Genomic DNA, 21,370 nt, shown 5'->3' with positions numbered 1-21,370 from the left:
TCGACGAGAACCCGAGGTGGCGGTGGAGGGGTCACCATCGACGGCGAGGCTCCGGCGGTGATCGTCGATTGGGAACTTGCGCATGAGAACCAGCACGTCATGGGGAAGGTGTAGAGGCTACCAATTGGAAGAATGCATGTTGGAATAGGGGTGACCGACGGAGACAGTAGCGGGAGAGCTCGGAGTGAGCTATCCACGGTGAACCGAAGGCGGCGTCGGAGCTCGAAGCGGCCGGAGCTGTGAAAGATGAAGTTTGGATGCGAGAAAATGAAATTGCGCGGGTTGGAGAGCATCAATGGGTCACAGCGGTGCTCGAGGAGCTTGGAATTGGAGTTTAGCAGAAGTGAGAGTGGCTGGCGACGGTGGACAGTGGGGCGGCGGAGGTCCGGTGAGAGCTCAATCTCGGGGAACGGGAAGAGGCAGTGGAAAAGAAGTGCGACAAGGGTAAACAAGATCACACAGTGGTGCTGAGCGCGAGTTAAGACCAGAGGCGAGGCTACGGGCGCTAGCAAGAGCTGGCAACGACGGTGAGATCGTGGCGGCCGGCGAACGGCTCGGGAAGGCGTGGCGCGCGCGCGAGAGGCCACCAGGGGAGAGGAAATGGACCGGGATAGGAAGGAGGCGACGCGTGGAAAAGATCTCAGCAAGAGGTGGCGCTGCGGCGGCGGTGAAGCAGCGGCCAGAGGCGCAGCGCTGCCGGCGGCAGGCGAGCAGAGCAGGGTCCCACGTGCGCGAGGAGGAAGAAGAGAGGGGAGAGGTCCGGGGGACTTGTTTGTGATTTCCAAAAAGTGCAGGGTCTCTCGGTAAACTAGGATTTCTCACTGCTACAAAGGTCAAATGAGAAAATGTTCAACATGAAAGTTGTAGAGTTTTTCAAACTCTACAGTATTGCTTTAGGGCCTAGGTTCAGAAACTCAAAGTTTACAGCTTTTTAGATTGCATTTTGAATCAAAGATGGAATTTAAATTAACTTTGTCTTTGCCCACCTAAATTTGATCAAATTTTGGGCATGTTTACAATTTTTCAGGTTTGTCATGATTACTTGTATTTTTACACATTAACACTTAAGTAAATCTGAATTTTACTTTTATACTTTAATCATTTCACATGTAAACCCTTATATATTTGTGTTAATTACACATAGGTCCTTAGTTTTATACAAAGTCTATTTCTCTTAGGTTTTTAACTTAACATTTGTACTTTTTATCTCTATGGTCAGTTGAATTTGACATTTAATAGCATTTTTACCCAATTGCACATAAGGACTTATATAATTCATAATTTACAAATATACCCCTAGTTCTCTGTACAACTCATATACACCATAGCATGCATAAAACTCACTAATACCTAGTGTCTATATCTCTAATCACCTGAATGTTACAGTATTGATATTATACTTGGGACAGACTGGATGACTAAATATTGAGTACGGCTATACATATCTTCGCGAGTTGTCGAAATTGATTCACCATATTATGGGGTCACCACCCTTTATCTGCCTCAGCAAGAATATCTGCACCCTTGCACTTATACTATCACAAATATCAAGGTCAAAGATATTCCTATATTCTGTGAATACCCCGATGTCTTTTTAGACGACTTGCCTGGAATGCCACCAGACAGAGACATCGAGTTCATCATTGAACTTCAACCGGGCACCGCTCCTATTTCAAAGAGACCGTATCGCATGCCTCCAAATGAGTTAGCGGAACTGAAGGTCCAACTCCAAGATCTTCTTGATAAGGGTTTTATACGCCCAAGTGCTTCACCTTGGGGTTGTCCTGCTCTCTTTGTCAAAAAGAAGGATAATAGCCAAAGGTTATGTGTTGATTATCGCCCACTCAATGTGGTAACTATCAAGAACAAGTATCCTCTTCCCCGCATTGATATCTTATTCGATCAATTAGCTAGAGCTAAAGTCTTTTCCAAAATTGACTTGCGCTCTGGTTATCATCAGATCAAAATTAAGCCTTGTGACATTCCAAAAATGGCTTTCTCGACCAGATATGGATTATATGAATATTTGGTTATGTCTTTTGGACTTACCAACACACCGGCATATTTCATGTACCTCATGAATTCAGTCTTTATGCCAGAACTCGACAAATTCGTCGTGGTCTTCATTGATGATATTCTGATATACTCCAAAACTAAGGAGGACCATGCTAATCATTTACGTGTCATTCTTCAACGACTACGTGATCATCACCTTTATGCCAAATTCTCGAAATGTGAATTCTGGCTGGGTAGTGCGAAATTTTTAGGACATACTATTTCCAGTGAAGGCATATCGGTTGATCCAACCAAAGTCCAGGAGGTTATGGACTGGAAACCTCCAACTTCAGTCCATCAAATTCGAAGTTTCCTTGGATTGACGGGATATTATCGCCGATTTATTCCAGACTTTTCCAAGATAGCTAAACCCATGACTGAGCTATTAAAGAAGGAAGTTAAATTCTGCTGGGACGACAAGTGTGATAAAGCGTTCCATACCTTGAGAAAACTTTTAACAACTGCTCCAGTGCTAGCTCAGCCAGATAGCACTCAACCTTTTGATGTCTATTGCGATGCTTCCGGAATTGGCTTTGGTTGTGTCCTTATGCAAAACAATCAGGTCATTGCCTATGCATCAAGAGCACTTTGGACTCATGAGCAAAACTATCCGACACATGATCTTGAATTAGCATCAGTTATTCATGCTCTTAAGATCTGGAGACATCATCTTATGGGTGCTAAGTGTAATATCTACACTGACCATAAGAGCCTCAAGTATATTTTCACTCAAGCTGAACTAAATATGAGGCAAAGGCGTTGGTTAGAATTGATCAAAGACTATGACCTTGAGGTACACTACCATCCGGGCAAAGCCAATATGGTTGCGGATGCACTTAGCCGCAAGGCAAATTGTCACTGCTTATCCATATCAACCTTCGGTGACACTCTCTGCCATCAGATGAGAAAACTCAATCTAGAATCATTCCTCAAGGTAGTCTGAATCTGCTATCCATTGAGTCTACTCTGCAAGATAAAATCATCATGTCACAACTACATGATGAGGGTATCAAAATCATCAAATCAAAGCTATCTCTGGGAGAAGCCAAATATAAGTGTTTTCACACCGATCATCAAGGAATCCTATGGTTCAACAATCGTATTGTTGTTCCTAAAGACAATCCACTGCGTAGACAAATCCTTGATGAAGCCCATCTATCCAAATTCTCTATTCATCCTGGTAGCACCAAAATGTATCAAGATCTACGACAACATTTTGTTGGACCAGAATGAAAAGAGAAATTGCCAAATATGTGTCTGAGTGTGATACATGCCAGAGAGTCAAAGCTAGCCACTTAAAAGCTTCTGGTACATTTCAACCACTACCCATTCCGTCATGGAAATGGGAAGACATTAGTATGGATTTCATTGTTGGTCTTCCTAACACCTCCTAAAAACATGACTCCATATGGGTAATTATTGATAGACTCACAAAAACAGCTCATTTTCTTCTTGTGCATACCACTTACTCAACTAAGAGGTATGCAGAGATCTATCTGGATCAAATTGTTCGGTTGCATGGTGTTCCTAAGACTATCATCTCTGATAGAGGACCCCAGTTCATTGCGCACTTCTGGGAACAGTTGCAAGCTGCTCTAGAAACTAAACTAATTTGAAGCTCTGCGTATCATCCCCAGACTGATGGACAAACTGAGCGAGTTAACCAAATCCTTGAAGACATGCTCCGAGCTTGTATTATACATTATGGTGCAAGCTAGGACAAATGTCTTGCCTTAGCCGAATTCTCTTACAACAACAGTTATCAAGCTAGTCTTCAAATGGCTCCCTTTGAAGCGTTATACGGTCGAAGATGTCGAACTCCTTTGAGTTGGTCTGAGACCGGTGAACGCAAAATCTTCGGACCAGACCTAGTCATTGAAGCCGAAGATAAGGTTAAGGTTATTCAATCCAATCTTAAAACCGCTCAGTCCAGACAGAAAAGCTACGTAGATAAGAGAAGAAAACCTCTGCAATTCCAAGTAGGAGATTTTGTCTATCTCCGAGTATCTCCAACCAAAGGCGTTCAACGTTTCGGCATAAAAGGGAAGCTAGCACCCCGATATATCGGACCTTTTGAAATCCTTAATGTTTGTGGCCCAGTGGCTTACTAAATTCGCCTTCCATCTCAATTGGCTGCCATCCACGATGTTTTCCATATTTCTCAACTTAAGAAATGTGTCAAAGTACCTACAGAGATCGTTGAGACCTGTGCCATTAAAATTGAACACGATCTATCTTACATCGAACAACCTATTCGAATCTTGGATACCAAGGAAAGGCTCACTAGAAGAAGGATAGTTAAGATGTATAAAATTTATGGGATCATCACACCGAAGAAGAAGCAACTTGGGAGACAGAATCTTATCTTCAACGAAATTTTCCAAATTTGCTTCAAGCCAATCCCCAAATCTAATCGTCTGATTCTATTCAGCTCCGGAATCTCGGGACAAGATTCTTTTTAGGGGGGAAGGCTGTAACATTCAGGTAATTAGAAACATAGACACTAAGTTTTAACATAATATATGCATGCTTGTTATGGTGTATGTGAGTAGTACAGATAACCAGGGGTATAATTGTAATTTTGAAACATAAAGAACCTTGTGTGTAATTGGGTAAAATAGGAGATAACATTAAAACCTAGGAAAAATATAATATTAAGTGCCAAATTTAAATGACCATAGAGAAGAAAAGTGAAAAAGGTAAGTTAAAAACTTAAGAAAAATAGGCCTTTGTATGAAACTAGGGACCTATGTGTGATTAAGATAAAAATTGAAGGGCCATATGCAAAATAGTTGAAGTGTAATAGTAATATTCAGGGTTACTTAAGGGTTAATATGTAAAAATACAAGTAATCATGACAATCCAGGAAAATTTGTAAACATACCCAAAATTTGATCAAATTTATTTGGATAAAGACAAAGGTAATTCAAATTCTACCTTTATTCAAAAACTTAACATAAAAAGTTGTAAACTTTGGATTTCTGAACTTGAGCCCTAAAGCAATGTTGTAGAGTTTGAAAAACTCTACAACTTTCATGTTGAGCATTTTCTCATTTGACCTTTGTAGCAGTGAGAAATCATAGTTTACCGATAGGTTCTTGAACTTTCTAGAAATCTCAAACAAGTCCCCCGGACCTCCTTCCCGCTCTTCTTCTTCCTCGCGCACGTGGGCCCTTGCTCTGCTCGCCTGCAGCCGGCAGTGCTGCACCTCTGGCCGCCGCTCTACCGCCGCTGTCGCGCCACCTCCTGCTGGATTAACCCCCATGCGTCGTCTTCTTCTTGACCCTGGCGCCAGTTACCCCCTTGCTGCCCTCCTCCGCACGCGCGACGGCATCCCGAGCCGCCCGCCGGCCGCCACGCATCTCATCACCGCCGCCAGCTCCTGCTCACTCGCGTAATGTCTCTCCTGGATCTAAGGCAGACTCAGCCGTTGCTTTGTAACTTGCTTCACTTCCCCGAACGCCCTAAGTCGTAGCATTTTCTCTTTTCCGAGCTTGAGCTCTTGCCGGACCTCCCCCGCCCTTGCTGTCCACCGTCGCTAGCAGCCCTCGTTCCTCCTAAACCTCAATCCAAAGCTACTAGAGCACCGCCGTGACCCACTGGTGCTCTCCAGCCCGACCAATTTCACCCTTTCGCACCCGAGCTTCGTCTTCCACAGCTCCGGCTACCTCGAGCTCCGCCGCCGCCCTCGGCTCACCGTGGGCAGCACGATCCGAGCATTCCCACACCCCCACGATTCCCTAGCCAGCACCACATCGTCACCCCGGAGCTCTACGACTACTCAGTCAAGTCTCTCGTGCCCTACATCTCCCTCCTGACGCTCGCCGGCGTCTGTCCTCGCCGCCGCCACCCTTGTCTCCGTCGGTCATCCTTAATCCGAAGTGTTTGCTTCCAATTGATAGCATCACCACCATCCCCACGTCTCACTGGTTCTCGTGCGCAGGTTCTTCGCCGGTGTTGACCGCCGGAGCACCGCCGTCATCGTCGACTCCTCCGCTGCCACTTCGGGCTCTCGTCGAGATACCCTTTTCCGACCACCACGACCCTCGACATGTGGTGCATTCGAAACCCCGTGAGCCCCTGAGACTTTCCCTACCCTCGGACCTCGCCGCCGGTGATCCCCCTCGCCAGAACATGGCCGCCCCTTCCCGTTCCCCTTCCGTCTCTAGCCCAGGGATCTCGGGTTAGAAGATTTAGAAACCCAGGGGGTTATCTGCAAACCATAGACTCATCTGAATAGTGCTAGAAGGACTTCTTTGTGTTATTTTGGATACAAACTTTGAAATTCTGTATCAATTCAAGGAAAAATCATAAAAATACAAACTAAAATTTGACAGAATCCTCTTGTTAAGATATACAACTTTACTTAAAGGATGAAATTCAGTTTTTGAGTGTTTGGTGCTTTAATTTAAATATTAAGTTAACTTAGTTATAGGCTTAGGAAAAACATAGTAATTGATAGAAAAATGATAAAAATGTGAAACCAGTTGTATTAATTTTCTTTTGACATGTAGAATTTAAGAAAAATAATTATCCTATCATTTAAGTGGTATTTTCTTAGTATATAGGTTTAATTATAACTAATGCATAAGTTAACCTTGTATAATTTATACAGTAAATTTAAATGCTCTAAAATCATGAAAATATTTTCTGGTACTGTTCTATCATAGCGTAGTCTGTCACTAAATTCCCAACCTAGGATTAGGTGGCAAACAACTAAAACAAATTGAACATGTTATAGTAAGTACCTAATTTAACATCAACATGAGATTCATGTAAGTAATTAGTGTAATCAATAAATAAATCTATTTAATGTAGTTACTGGAAACCACCCCAACTTGTTACCTTATGCCACTAGTTAGATGCTTAGTGTAGTTAATCCTGCTGTTTAATGTATCTAGGTAAAATAATTAATACTCAATAAATGACTGCCCAGTGCTGGAATAGATTGCATAAGTAATAAATATATTCTACTTTCTTTGGATTGCAACTTTATTGTGAAATAACATAAAAGAATATGCATTCTTCAACTTATAGTTTTGCATATCATGTAGACTCGACTACTCTCGCCGACGGTGATTACGAAGTGGTTTTGGAACAAGGAGTAGAACCAACTGAAGACCCCGGAAACGCCGTCAGAGGTTTAACTGAAATTCCGAACCAAAGTTCGGACAACTTTGACCCTACTGCTCCCAATCCTACGCAAGAAGGCAAGCCCCGGACATAACCCACTATTTTATTTACACTGCAATTTATATCTATTTATATATTTTTATGCATTAAGTTCTTAGGAATTGCTTGGAACCTTAGTTGCATAATTCCAGGAACCAATGTACTGAACACTAGAACTTGAGTCCGACTAACTGCTATGCTAATAGGACCGGTAGAAGTCGAGTGATTTCCTGTCACTCGCGCGATATAGGAGTTGTAATGTTTCCATTCCTGTTATCACTATAAGGATGACGGACGGGAGTTTTGTGAGGTATCATGGTTGAGATGATACCCCGTCGGTGTTGTTGAAACTGATAAGGTCGCAGGGTGTGGTAGCGGTGGTTAAGCATTTGAAAGTACTAGCCACATGCCACGAAATATGGTAAGCGGTAAGCCTAGTAACCAATCGGCCCGAGGAGTGGACATACCCCCCCACCACATGTATTTGGTTCTTTTGGTTACTTGGTTCGACGTGTAGGAATACGTGTTGCTGGGCAACCAGGAGTACGGGTTTTGTAGTCGCGCTACAGACGTACGTCCTGCACTTTGGAAGTGCGTATAGTCCTGCAGTCGCTTGTGGTGGATCTGATCCACGAGTCAGAATGAAAGGAAAACGGTTGCTTCGAAACAACCCTTTGGTGTTCCAAGCGTGTGAGTTAGGTTTATCCTTGCAAGGTTGAATTCGATTCAGAATCGTCCGCTTCTCATGAAGATTGAGACTGCTTGATCCCTTTACCACATAGAGTAACAAGAAAAATGTTATGATTATCAAAGATGATGTTTGGTTAAAGATTTTACCATGCTTGAGTAGTTATAGGTGCTTACCTAGGATGGATAATCAACTAGAACCTGAAAGCTAAAATTTGAAATTAAGGATCTACTCTTTGTTGCTTTTCAGCTGAAAACTCTACCCAAAACCTGAAAAGCCTACATAAGTCTAGGTGCATGGCTAAGTATACCATGAGCGGGTAAGTCTTGCTGAGTATTAGCATACTCAATCTTGCTTTGTAACTATCTACTTCAGGTAATCCCTCTGACGAGCCAGCTTTCATTACACCGTGGCCCTACCCCCTGCCTGACGGTTGGTCCGTGGAGTGGGATCCGTCCCCGGCCAACACAGATTCCGCCGAGTGATATCATGCCAGGGCTAGCATGATATCCATAATAACGACGTGTAAAATGTCTGTGTTTTCAAACTCCGCTGCTGTGACCTAACACTTAAACTATTTTGTAATAATGTCCCTTCTTTGGGAAACTAATGTTGCTTTTATGCACTAATGTAATATACCTGCCTGTGATGTAAAATGTAATGGCATTTATATCTCTGGACTCACCTTCGTGCGAGGTACCTTGTTGGATCCTGCTTTCGGTGGTTTATCGGGACGTTACCCGATAGGCCAAGGGATTATACCGTTTGAAGCACGAAGTAGCCCTCAAGAGAGGACTCGCGTACTTGAGCCGGTGTAATTCAGATTGGTTCTGCCACACTAGCCACATGCCGCGAAATATGGTAAGCGGTAAGCCTAGTACCCGAATGGCCCGGCAAATGGACACGTCTCCACCACTCGACTTTTATTTTATGTTTACACGCACCGACGTGTGGGAGTGCGTTCTGCAAGGCAGACAGGAATACGGGTTTTGTCATCGCGCTACAGACGTATGTCCTGCACAATTGGTGTGCGTACGGTCCTGCAGTCGCTTGTGGTGGCCCTGATCCATAACCCGGAATATGAGGGAAACGGTTGCTTCGGAACAATCTTTGGATGTTCCAAGCGTGTGTGTTAGGTTTACCTTGCAAGATTGAAATTCGATTCAGGAATCGTCCGTTTCTCGCGGAGATTGAGACTGCTTATCCCTTTTACCACATCGAGTAACAAATGTAATTATTGATGGATTAATCTTGATGGATGATAATATCTATCTTGCTTGTTTAGTATAGGTGCTTACCTAGAATGGCTAATCAAGTTAGAATCTGAAAGCTAAAACTTGAAAGTAGGTTATACTCTTTGTTGCTTTTCAGCTGAAAATAAACCCAGAACCTGTACAATGCCTTCATGAGTCTAGTTATGGGCTAAGGTATACCCAATCCTGGGTAAGCCTTGCTGAGTATTAGTATACTCAGCCTTGCTAGTTATATGTTTTTCAGGTAATGCCTTTGAAGACCCTACTCTTCCCCTGTCTTGGCCCGGTGCTCTTCCAGAAGGTTGGCCCTTAAAATGGGATCCGTCTCAGGCCAACATTGGTGATATCAAGTGATGTCGTGCCCGGGCTTAGCATGGCATCAATCTTGACGACGTGTTGTAAATCGTCGCATTTGTTTTCCGCTGCCAAAACCATAACTTTAACAGTTTGTAATGTTTTCTCTAAACTTGAAACTTCATACTATTGTTGGAAACTCTTGTAACATAATTCTCTGTGATGTAAAATATGATGGTGACTGTATCTCTGGACTCACCTTCGTGTGAGGTAATCTTATTTGATCCTGTATCGGTGGTTTATCGGGACGTTACCCGACAGGCCAAGGGATTATACCGTTTGAAGCACGTTGGAGCCCTCAGGAATGGACTCGCGTACTTGAGCCAGTATAATTCAGGTTGGTTCTGCCACAGCATCGGGGCTTGCCTTCTTGAGTGGGGTTGGGGGCAGGAGTGTCGGTGTTTAACCGGCTGCCCACCGAGGGGTATACCCAAGGTGGTAAGTTTTGGGTGAAGAGACGCCAAGATCAGGAACTCGAAGGTGCAAGGAACACAAAGCCTAGACAGGTTCAGGCCGCAAAGCGCGTAATACCCTACGTCCTGTATGGTGGTTTGTATTCCCTTTGGTGTAGAATGACCTAGAGATCATGTTTTGAGAGGGGTCCCTATCCTCCCTTATATATCCAAGAGGGCAGGGTTACAAAGATACTAACCAACACCAGCTAAGGAATCATATCAGAACATATCTCAGGTTGATTCGCCCTGTATCGGTTAGCCTTATCTCCTATTTAAACGGAATAAATAAGAGATAAACGAGATAAATAAGAGATAAGACGGACTTAATCTCTTAAACTACGCTATGTACACAGCCTTGTGGCCCCGGGTCTGACAAGCCCCCGAGCTCTTCGTAGCTGAGTACTGCAGGTTTATCGAGTACTTCTGAAGTAGACTTCGACTTCTTCAAAAAGCTTCATCCTGAAATCCTTCTTCGAGTACTTGCTTGGCTGCATCGAAGTTATGAGGTGCTCATGCCTCGAATTTTATTTTTAACATGGTGTGCGATTTGAAAAATCGCACTCCATATGGAGTAGCCCCCGAGCCTTAGGTTGAATCGGAGAATCAGGCTGAGGGTCTCATTAGTCTGTAATCCTTCTTATCTTTCAAAGAAATTTGAAAAATAAGTAGTCGATGCCACGTATCCCGCAGCCCCCGAGTCTTAAATCCAAATCCCACAAATTTGGAGATAAGGATCCGAAAACCATGGTATGCAGGCTAAAAAATGACAACTTGAGAAATTACCAAAGTGATGATATAAATGATGGAAATTAGATCATGAATTCGAAAAACCTCTTTTTCCGAGCTAATTAGCCCTGAAAAAATGATTAATCGAATATTTAATCCAAACAATCCACCAAATGACCCCTCATCTTCGGAATATTCCCAAAAAATGACTCTTGAACTTCGGAACACTAACTTTTCCCCACCCCGTTGGTTATTTAACCCCGCGACAACAGTGGGAAAAAGACTATGCTTGCAATCTGCATTTTTCCAAGAACCGCCAAAATCCCCAATCAGGGCCAAGCCCCGCCGCCATCCCCCCAAAGAAATCCTCCCGCTCCGACCTCCCCGCCCCTCTCCCCGCAGCCCCCGAGCATCTCGTGGCAAGCGAATCGGAGATGGCACCCAAGAAGTTAGAGATCGAAGGGAAGAAGAAGGAAGCGCAGCCATCGACCACGGAGTGGACACACAGTAAGTGCTCCCTCAACGATCTACACAAACTAGTTTCCGAGGGGTTGCTGCAAGAAAAGAATCTTGTCAACTGACGCCCCTCTTACTGTGAACCTTTCCCCATGGAAAATGTTGACGAAATCGTCACATTTCTCCATTTTGCCGAATGGGGATTGGCCCTCCCCTCTTGTTCTTTCTTCCGGGGCCTTCTGTACTACTACGGGCTTGAGCTTCATCACCTCAACCCAAATTCTATCTGCCACATTTCAATTTTTATCTATTTCTGCGAAGCTTTCCTCGGAATCGAACCCCACTGGAATCTTTTCTGCTTCCTCTTCTGTATCAAACCACAGCCCACATCAAAGAACCTTTCCATTGCATGGGGCGCCGGCATCCAACTGCGTCAGCAGGCCGGCGACAAATATCTCACATAAAAATTCCCCTCCAACCTTCCCAGGTGGAAGAATCATTGGTTTTATATCGAGAACCATGCTCCCCACCTCCCAGCGAAATCAAACAGACCGCCTGTAGTGAGGCCAGAGTGGAATCTTGAACCTTCCGGTGGAGACATGGACCAAGTCACAGAATTACTGGACATCATAGAGGCGCAGAAGATGAAGGGAGTGACCGGTGCCTCCGTCATGTTCGCGTTTGTCAAACGCCGCGTCCAGCCAATCCAGCAACGCCATCGCCTGGGATTCGAGTACACAGGCCCCGCTGATCCTTCTCGCATGTGCGCAGAGGAATTGTCTGATGAAGCCGTGCTCCAGCGAGTTCAGCGGGTGTTGCTAGACATCGACGCCGTGCCGTATGTGCCAATGTTGTTTTCCGCATGAAATCCGCCCAAACCAGTGAGTATTCAACTTCTTTCTGTTGAAATCAACCTTTGCTACTCCATTACTGACTGAAGGACCTCCTGCAGGGACACACGGAGTTGTACTGCAGCTATCCGCCGTGACTCGACATCCCCCGACTGGACCACCTCCTCCCCAGCGCCGCTGTTGAGGCAAAGAGGGCTCGCCTTGCTGCAGCTCAGCGCAGCAGCGGGTCCACAGAAGATGTGAGCTCCCAAGTGGGGGAGGGAGCTGAAGGAGAAGCACGTCGGGACAACTCCTCCGAGCCAGGCGTGGAGTTGACCGACGCTTTGCCGCTGGTGCCACAAGGTCGTCGGATAGTGCGGAAGCCAAAAGCGCAAGAAGTCGAATCTTCCGGGTACTTGTTGTTGCCTTATTGCATTGCCATGCATTGATATTATGTCGTGCTTATAATGTCCTCCTGTAATCCTTCCACTTCGTCCTCCCGGGCCGAGCCCGAAGAAGAAAGAACAAGCCCATCGGCCGCTGCGGCCGTCACCATCTCCGTGGCGGGGACCACGCCACAAGCTGGTGAAACCCCGCCACCAGCAACGGGGACGCCGCGTCAGGCCGTGCGGATGAAGAGGGCCATCAAGAAGAAATCTATACTGTAAGTCGGCCTCTGGTCGCACAACAAATATTTTGATCTTTCGACTTGTGTGTTGACTGACTTCGACTTTGTTAGAGCTGCAAGCACCGCGGACCTCCAGCCCCCGGGTCTTCGACCCGAGAGGAATCCTCAAGCATTGGGCCAGTCACAGCTGCGCCAGCCCCCGAGCCATCGGCCCCAGAAGGGTAAGCACCCGCGGAGCCAGCCCCCGTGGTAGATACGACGATGCCCGACCTGCCACCTCCCGAGCTCCGACAAGTCGAGGTCGGAGCCGGTGGCGAGAAACAAGTCGAGGCCCCTAGCGCCACTCTTACGGATGGCACAGGTAAGCATCTGACCGCCCCGGCTAGCCACCAGGATCCGCATGCTGTATGCTGAGAATATTTGTGATTGCAGGTGCTCAGCAGCCGACTATTGAAGAAGCCGTGGGAACCTCCATGAGACCTGCTGAGCTGCTGCTGGCCGGATTAGGTTGTCGAGATGCCATCGCCGCCGACCTGGAGGGTGACCTGCTGCTGACAGATGGCAATATAGAGAACCTCAAGAAGGCGCATGACTTTGCCATGGTAAGACCTGAACACTTTTTTGCCGGTAACTATATCAAGTTGCTTATCCAGATTTTCCTTTTTATGCAGAGTGTGATCGCCCACTCCCAGAAACAAGTAGAAGAATTGAAGACCCTCGCCTATGACCGCAAGGAACTTGCTGCCCTGAGAAGATGCCTTGATGATGAGAGGACGGAGAACTTGCATCTCGAGAAGGTCAACGTCGAGCTCCTCCAACAACTCGAGGAACAGAAGAAGGAGTTCGAGGTGCATAAGCACACGCACCAGGAGCAGCTCAAGGAGCAAAAGAAAGCGCACCAAGGTAAGCTATTGCTTCCCTCGGGTACTTGCACTGTATGACTCAACCTGGATTCTGAAAAGCTTTCCACCACAGAGCTTAGGAGAATCTTAATGAGTAAAGAAGAGCTACTTACTAATGTGAAGAACCTGCTCTATCGCCGTACAGATGACGTCGAGAGGCTGCAGAAGGTGATCGGCGACACTGAGCGACAGTTCATCGACAGCCTTCAGCGAATCAAGACGCTGGGCGAAGAACTCGAAGACCTCAGGGGGGCCGCCCGGGAGCTGGTGGACATGGTGGATCCACCAGAAGAAAGGCGAAACAGACCCTCAGCCCCTGCTAGAGCGGCTCCGCGAGGCCCCAAAGAAAGTATTCCAATGCCTCTCCGAGCCTCTTGTCACATGCGTCAACAACGCCCTTGCGATCGTGAAGTCCTTCCTGCCAAACGCGTAGCTGGAAATATTTGCTCAAGGCATGGCGGCGGACTGCACCGAGGGTCAATTTGACAGATACCTCCTAGAAGCCCAACCTGTATCAGAACGTATAGTTCAAAGTGTAATGCAGGATTAGGGTACTAAAAACAAGTATTCACTTCCTTGTATATATGGTTTCTTTTGATGTCTCTACTTGTGTATGTGCCTAGGCTGAATTAGAATCCAGGCTTACGAGGCTGAAGTAGTAGACACTACCCTAGGTGCAACGACCCTAAAAGTAGCCATAGCTCCATGTGGGAACTTGTCTAACAAGTTGTCCATAACCCGAACTCATGGGTCTAAAACTGTTAGAAAAGTACGCGAGCATCGTCGCGCGATTGCCATGCTTAAGGCAAAACTACCCCGAGTGCATCGACTCTGGACGTAATCAGGGTCGCTCCTCATAGGAGCGCGCTCCGCAAGTTAGGTAGGACCGCTGGTATGCCGTGCTCTTGGCAGAAACGAGACTACTCTAGGTGCAACCGCGCAGGATGTAGTCGAGGTAGCTCTTTGTACGAGCTCATCCAAGAAACTGGGTATAATCCAGTCGAACGGATCGATTATGTTGGGGAAAATGCGACTGCTGTCGCGTGTGACCATCCAAGGTCGCGGCGGAAATCGATATGTAGAGGATTTGGGCAGAACGGAGGGTTCCGTCAAAAAATGAAGTCAACAAGATATGATCGTGGCCGTAGCCTCCGTAACATTCGCGACAAGAAGTCGATTTATATAAGTACTGCTCATGATAGTAGCCTCCTTGTGTTCATAAAGGGATGTACAAACTGAATCTCGTGGCACATGGCCTCCAAATTGATTCGAGGAAAAGAGATCTTCTAAGCCCCCGGGGATTCAGCTATCACCGGGCATCTTCTTATGGGTATAACTTGCGCAGGTTCTGAATGTTCCAGGAGTTCGGGACATCCTGACCCACAGGACATTGTAGCCAATATGACCTTGGCCTTGTGACCTGCTTGACGACAAACGGGCCCTCCCACCTTGAGTTGAGTTTGTGTAAGCCGGATTCGTCCTGAATGCGATGTAAGACCAAATCACCAATGCTGAATGACCGCTCCCTCACGTTGCGATCATGATATCGCTGGATCCCCTGCAAATATCGGGCTGACTGAACAAGAGCGGTGCAACGAACCTCTTCAACAGAATCAAGCTCTAACTGCCTCGCCTCGTCCGTCTCGCCTTCATTGTACATTTCGACCCTTGGAGACTTCCACATGATATCGGCTGGTAAAATAGCTTCAGATCCGTATATGAGGAAGAAAGGCATTTGTCCTGTGGCTTTGGATGGCTAGGTCCGAAGCCCCCAGACGACATGTGGCAGCTCATGCACCCATTTGCCTCCCTTCTTGCTGTTTTCATCATAAAGTCTCTTCTTGAGACCGTCGATTATCAAGCCGTTCGCCCTTTCGACTTGTCCATTGGCCCTTGGGTGTGCGACCGAGACATATTTAACTTCGATGCAAGCATTCTCGCAGAACTCCCAGAACTGGTTGGCCATGAAATTTGATCCCAAGTCTGTGATGATGGTGTTGGGGAAGCCGAAACGGTGCAAAATATCCGAGATGAAATCGACAACCCGATCTGGTGTGAGCTTGGCTATCGGCTTGTACTCAATCCACTTGGTAAACTTGTCAATAGCCACCAGAACATGGGTGAAACTGCCTGGCGCTGTTGTCAAGGGCCCAATCATGTTGAGGCTCCAACAAGCAAAAGGTCAGGATGGCGGTATAGTGATGAGGCTATGGGCTGGAACATGAGTCTGTTTGCCGAAGAATTGACAATTTTGGCACCTGCGCACGAGATCCTCCGCGTCGGTCACTGCAGTGGGCCACCAGAAATCGGCCTTGTATGCTTTCCCCACCAGCGTTTTTGAAGCTGCATGGTTTCCGCAGACGCCCTCGTGGATCTCCCGCAGTATGTCGTAACCATCTTCCGTTGTGACACACTTCATGAGAACTCCTGACCGAGCACCGCGCCGATAGAGCTTGCCGTCGACCAGGACAAAACCCTTACTTCGGCGTAGGACGCGTGCCGCCTCCATGCTCCAGGTGTCAATTCTCGCTGGTAGCCTCTGATCTCGGATGAAGTCAATAAAAGCCTCTCGCCAGTCCTCCCCCAGCACCATAACCTCTCGATCGGGTTGTCGGGGACCCGTGTCGATGGTTACGTGCGGAGAAGACTTGATGGATGGCTGCTTGAGCTCCTGGATGAAAACTCCTAGCGGGACCTGAGCACGTGTTGACCCCAATTTGGACAGGATATCCACGCCAACATTGTGCTCCCGCAACACATGGTGAACCTCCAAGCCAGAAAATTTGATTTCCAACTTGCGCACTTCCGGTACATAAGCATCCATCGTCTCCTTGTTGCAGTCCCATTCTTTGTTGACTTTCTGAACGACAAGAAGAGAATCGCCATACACAAGTAGTCGCTTGATCCCTAGTGATACCGCCATACGAAGCCCGTGAAGCAAGGCTTCATACTCGGCTTCATTGTTGGATACCGCCCACAGGATCTGAATGACATACTTCAATTGTTCACCTCGTGGAGAAATAAGCAGAATACCAGTGCCGCCGCCGTCGAGCTTGAGGGACCCATCAAAGTACATGGTCCAGTGCTCTGGCTTGTCGACTGGAGTTGAGACTTGATTCTCCCTCCATTCAGCCAAGAAGTCGACTAGAGCTTGTGACTTGATTACAGTGCGTGGCTTGAAGTCGATTGACAAAGCCCCCAGTTCCACTGCCCACTTAGATATATGCCCCGTGGCATCTTGATTATGAAGAATATCCGCCAACGGGAAATCCGTGATCACAGTGATCTTGTACTCATCGAAGTAGTGGCGTAGCTTTCTTGATGTGATTAAGATTGCATATAAAAGCTTTTGAATAGCTGGATACCGTACCTTGGATTCAAAGAGGACCTCGCTGATGAAGTAGATAGGCCTATGCACTCCAAACGTATGGCCTTCCTCGCCTCGCTCGACTACAATAGCACTGCTGACAACATGGGTTGTTGCCGCGATGTAGAGTAGTAGATCCTCCCCTGGCAATGGTGCTGTGAGGATCGGAGGTGACTGAAGGTGATGTTTTAGATCCTGCAGAGCCCGCTCAGCCTCCTCCGTCCATTAAAACTTATCTTGGCATTTCAGGAGCTTGAAGAAGGGTAGTCCTCTCTCCCCGAGTCGGGAGATGAACCTGTTTAGGGCCGCCATGCAACCTGTTAACTTCTGCACATCCTTGATTGTGGCCGGAGCCCCCATATCAGTAATGGCCGTGATCTTTACGGGGTTGGCTTCGATGCCCCGGTTGCTAATGATGAACCTGAGCAATTTCCCTGAAGGTACTCCAAACACGCACTTGGTAGGATTGACTTTCCACCAAAATCTGCGCAGACTGCTAAATGTCTCCTCTAAATCTGCAATCAAGTCACTAGACTCCTTGGTCTTGATGACCACGTCATCCACTTAGGCTTCAACATTCTAGTGCAGCTGATCCGCAAAGCACATCTGGATCGCACGCTGATAGGTCGCTCCTGCATTCTTCAACCCGAAGGATATGCTTTTGTAGGCACATGTCCCGTACGGGGTGATGAATGCGGTCTTGATTTGGTCCTCCTCCTTGAGCGTGATCTGATGATAACCTGAGTAATAATCAAGAAAACAAAGAAGGACACAACCAGCCGTCGAATCGACAACTTGGTCAATGCGCGGCAGCCCAAAATGGTCCTTTGGGCAGTGCTTGTTGAGATCAGTGTAGTCGACACACATTCTCCATTCATTGTTCTTTTTCTTTAAAAGAACGGGATTCGCTACCCACTCTGGATGGATTACTTCTTTAATGAATCCAGCCGCAAGAAGTTTAGCGATCTCCCATTTGATGGCCTCACGCTTATCGTGAGCAAACCTTCACAGGCGTTGCTTTTTAGGCGTAGCCGTTGGGTGTACATTCAAAGCATGCTCGATCAACTCCTTGGGCACCCCTAGCATATCCGCTGGTTTCCACACGAATATATCTCGGTTAGCCCGAAGAAAGCTGACGAGTGTGAGTTCCTATTTATCACCTAAGCCTGCGCCGATGACAGCGGTCTTAGATGGGTCACTCTCCTGGAGCTGGATCATCTTGAGGGCCACATCATCTGTCGACTGAATGTTTGACTTGCTAGCCTTCTTGGAGGGAATCTCCAGCCCGAACTGGGAAAGCTGCTGCGCAGCCGTGAGTACTTCTCCCGAAGCATCTGGCACATGAGTAGTCGAGGCGTACTGGATCGCCTCCTGATTGCAGTCATACGACTTCTTCAAATCGCCCCGGAGAGTGAGTACCCCACCGAGTCCTGGCATCTTAAGAAGCAGATAAACGTAATGCGGCACTGCCATGAACTTGGCAAGTGCCGGATGACCCAATATTGCATGGTAAGAAGATTCGAAGTTAGCCACTTCGAATTTGATGAACTCAGTACGATAGTTCTCTCGCGTGCCGAAGGTGACTGGGAGGACCACCGTACCAAGCGGGTGTGCCGCGTTACCTGGAACGATGCCGTAAAAGGGGGATGTGCTGGGAACCAGCATGTCCTTGAAATCCAAGGCCATTTTCTTCAGAGTGCTAACGAAGATGAGATTGAGCCCGCTCCCACCATCGATGAGGACCTTGGTGAGCTTAACCTCTGCCACCATAGGATCCAGGACCAAGGGGAACTTACCGGGCTCCGAAAAGCTCGTCCACTGGTCGTCACGAGAGAATGAGATGGGGACCTCCGACCAACGGAGTGGTCGTGGTACGCCGGCTCGACGGACAAAATCTCCCGAAGAAGCAGCTTCTGGTTCCGCCTGGAACCAAAATCCTCATCTCCCCGAAGATAACGTTGATGACCTTCGAAGCATCTTGAAACTTCGGGTTGCGCCCGTGGTCCTCTTGATCATCGTCCTCGAGTTCTTTGTCCGCAGGCTTCTTGTTCTTCTTTCCTCCAACGGAGCTGCTGAACGTCCTCGAAGGTGGTAGCAGTCAATGGCGGCGTGGTTGGCACCTGGATGCCATGGGCACTTTTTCTACAGGAGCTTCTCGAACTCCTCCTGCGTCGTCGACTTCTTGCCCCGCGAAGGATGATCGATAGCCACTATGATATCATCTGGCTTTCATTTCCGGAGTGGACCTGAAAAGTCCCGCTGGCCTTTGTCGTTGCGGTTGTCGTTTGGGCGCCTCAGATTGCTATCTTGACGCCGTGGGAACCGCTCCCGCATCTTCTCCTACTGTTCGGACCAATCGTGCATCATATCACGAAGGCCCGCAACAGTCTTCGGCCTGTTCCGCCTGAAATCCCTGTAGATGCCTGGGTCGGTGATGCCATTGTAGAAACAATCGATGATGTCATCCTCCGAGATGTTCGCAATGGTGGCGCGGACGTCGAAGAAGCGATGTGTGTAGGACCGCAAGAGCTCGTTATGTTCCTGCTTACACTGAGCAAGATCATGATGAGTACCTGCATGAGCGATCGCTCCCTGGAAGTTGTCGATGAAGACCTTCTTGAGGCGCTCCCAGGAGTCGATTGAGTTGTTGCTAAGGCTTTCCAACCTAGTGAGCAGCGCAGGGTCCAAAGCCATCGGGAAGTAGACGACTTTGGTGATATTCGAACCCCCTGCGACCTCAATGGCCGTGGAGTAGCAACGGAGCCACTGCTGAGGAGCTTGCTTGCCATCGTACTTGGTGATGCCGATCGGTAAGCCTTCTGGATACTTGTAGCTGCTGAAACGTGCAGAAAAAGCAGGGAATTGGTCGCTACAGTCAGTACCTTCAGTTTCGACTTCTTCGCGGACCTTGCGCCTGGAGGAAATCACGGTCCGCGCGTCGCGACCTTCGTTGATATGCTGGTGCAAGTCTTCTGGAGGAAGTCGATGATTGGCTTGTCGCGGATGACCCCCTTGCGGTGGCTACTGCCTCCCGCCAGGGGCCTGGCTCCTGCGAGCGTTGTCGTTGCTGAGCTAGTGTCGAGGACGGCCTCCAGCCGTTCGGCTGTGAGCATGGCTCCGACTCTCACCCACGCGCTCCTCTCTCATGGTGGACACCGGGTTGTGCTGATCCAGCTGGATCCAGGCCCTCTGCGAATAAAGGAGTGCTTGACGCATATCCGATCATGACTGCACTCGAGGATGGCCATCACCCAAGCGATGTTGGCCACCGGAGTCCTGAAACCCCGTTCACTTACGGCAGCGAACTCAGGATCAAGCTCGCGATGCATAGACCGCCTACGCTCGTTGGCCCTCCTCCGCCGGATTGTGCGGGCCCTATTCCTAGCCCACCGCGCCTCACGATCGGCGTCGTTCTCGTCGCCGGCGTTGGCTGTGATCTCATCTTCGAAGATCGCTTCAAAGTTGATAATGGGAAGATCCCCATCATCCTCGCCTTCTTCCGCCATTAGCACCTGGCGAGAGGAAAGCTCGTGAGAGCTTACGTCAACTAGTTCAGTCGACCCCTCCGCTGCGGTAGCCAATGGCCTGCCCTCTTGAAAGGGTAAGGGCTCGAGGTGAGCCACAAGTCGACCCTCTGCCTTGAGTAGATTGGAGAGCACCATGCCCCTCCAATGCACAACACGCCCCTCCGGCAAGAAGGTGATCACCAGATCACCGGCACCAAAACAGCCCGAAGCCCCCCGACACACGGTGGCTTCAGGCTTTCCATCCTAGAGCAGAAAATCCAGGTCCTTCTCTAACATAGAGAGGGACCCAGAGACATTAGCCTCCTGGAGATCAGTGGTCGGTTTGCATGAACCAAGTTGGGATCGGCTATGCAGATCCCTAGATTGGAACAAGTCCAACCCAAGGGAAGTTGCCGCAACACTGGATGAAGTCGAGCCTGGAGCAGTCTCCGCCTTGATCTTTGTTGCAGAAGCATGGAGCGGCAAGTTGTCGAGCCCGTCGACGAACTTGTCGAGGTCGCTGTGAGGATCCGCAGCGGAGGTCTTTGGCCTCATGTCGACGAGGAATCGCCGAAAATTGCCCGCACCATCTGCGGTGCAGACCCACGAGCCAAAAACGAATGTCGTACCCTAGGAGGGAACTGACCTGATGAATTTGAAAGATGCCATCAAGCTCGCCGGTGGATATTCGACGCGCTCCCCTACCTAGCACGCCAGCTGCCGGTGTTTAACCGGCTACCCATCGAGGGGTATACCCAAGATAGTAAGTTTTGGGTGAAGAGACACCGAGAACAGGAACTCGAAGGTGCAAGGAACACAAAGCTTAGACAGGTTCGGGCCGCAAAGCGCGTAATACCCTACATCCTGTATAGTGGTTTGTATTGCCTTTGGTGTAGAATGACCTAGAGATCATGTTTTGAGAGGGGTCCCTGTCCTCCCTTATATATCCAAGAGGGTAGTGTTTCAAAGATACTAACC

General features: G+C 48.0%; 1 pseudogene; it reads left to right on the top strand.

The window, feature by feature from the left end:
• LOC112885446 overlaps positions 1-21,370 on the top strand; it is a 143,830-nt pseudogene that overhangs the window by 41,367 nt on the left and 81,093 nt on the right.

This window comes from Panicum hallii, chromosome 3 (assembly GCF_002211085.1).
Source record: "Panicum hallii strain FIL2 chromosome 3, PHallii_v3.1, whole genome shotgun sequence".
NCBI lineage: Eukaryota > Viridiplantae > Streptophyta > Magnoliopsida > Poales > Poaceae > Panicum > Panicum hallii.
The sequence above is the reverse complement of the archived record's forward strand: the minus strand, read 5'-3'. Positions and strand labels throughout refer to the sequence as shown.